Here is a 1,656-nt window from a genome sequence, read left to right as displayed (position 1 = left end):
ACCTGGCTCTAGGTAGATGCCCAGGATATAGGAATTGAACAAAATGCCACCTTCTCAGGGTGGGCTTCCCTGATCACCAAGCTGGCCTCTAGCACATCAGGACCATATCTGAAGTTACTTAGTTTAACTATGGGTTTGCATGTGAGTCTCTAGGCTCTCCTGCTCCCTATCCCATGTGACCACCCCCCTCATGTCACATGAGGATGGGGATTTTGTTTTGTTTGTTGCGCTGTGTCCAGGACCTACCTAGCACAGAGCCTGGCACTGAATAGGTACACAATATTTGTTGCATGAATGAAGGAAATTTCTTTCCCTGACTTATGGCCTCCCTCCCATGGACTCAAACTGGTCCAGCAGAGGTGGCCCACCCTTCGGCACCCACACTCCCAGTAGGGTGAGGGCTCCCACACCACACCACTCACACCTTGGCCCTGCCGCATGACCCTGGACAGAATCAGTGAGCTATGAACTCTTCTTCCTGTGCCTGGCCTGACCGTGGGCTCTGTCTTCCTCCTCACTGAATTCCCCACACCACAGTGCCTGGTACACAGAGGCCACTCAGATTCAGCAAATAAAAATGCAGGACATACAGTTAAATGTGAATTTCAGATAAGCAACACATAAATTTTTAGCACAAGTATATCCCAAATATTGCACGGGATATACTTATACTAAAAATTATTTGTGATTTATCTGAAATTCACATTTATCTGGCGGCCCCAGGCACACACAAAGCCTCCCGTGAGTGTGGGTTCTCAAGCGTATGTTTCTCCCAAAGCAATTCTGTCCTTTCCTACTACCCACCTTAGCCGAGGATGCTGTCATGGGGTGACGCCTTCCCAGTTGCCAGTCCTCTCATCGAAAAACAGGAAAATAAAATGACGAAGTTCCCCCCTCCCCTGGTTGCCATGAGGATTCCATGACAGAACCACTAGCACATATTCAGCCTCCTTCACACTTTCACGGCACGGACTCCTTCATTCCTCACTATCACCCCAGCCAAGGACACCATCAGGGATGCCATTTTGCAGAGGAGGTAATTGAGGTGGGACAGATGAAGGGACTTGCCAAGGTCATGTGTCCCACCCATCTTTAGAGATGCGGTTGTGACCACCACGCCCGACACCCCACTTTAGACCTCCGGGCAGAACCAACTTTGGAACCAGGGCACTTGCCACGAACCAGTCGTAGGTGCCACCATTAGAACAGGGACGCCATACTGCAGGCGCTCGGTAAATGTGGCCAGCGCTCTTGTCCCAGGCAGATCAACCAGAGGTCAATGCTGTGGCTAAGGTGCTTTTTGTTTGTTTGTTTTTAATCCGTTGAATTCACTGGTTATTTTTGCCTGCTGGTGGTTCAGCCTTGATTGAGTAAATGCTGCTTCATTTCCAAGGCAATCAAAGTGCGGCATTTTCCACTGCCAGACAGCCAGAGCCTCTGCGAGAGATTTAGAGGACAGGGGTTGTTCCCGGAGTCCTGAATTCCCAGCACAGAGGGCTGGAGCTCCTGAGAGTTTGTTGAGTGAGGGAAAGAAGGGGCTAGCTGAAAGGAGGGGCTACGATGGTGGTCTTCTTGGGCCCAGGAAATGAGTGGGATCCACGGTCATCCCCAGGCCCAGCCTACATTGTTACGGTCCCCCAAGCAAGAATCAGCATC

This window comes from Neomonachus schauinslandi, chromosome 10 (assembly GCF_002201575.2).
Source record: "Neomonachus schauinslandi chromosome 10, ASM220157v2, whole genome shotgun sequence".
Lineage (NCBI taxonomy): Eukaryota > Metazoa > Chordata > Mammalia > Carnivora > Phocidae > Neomonachus > Neomonachus schauinslandi.
This window is presented reverse-complemented; position numbering follows the sequence as displayed.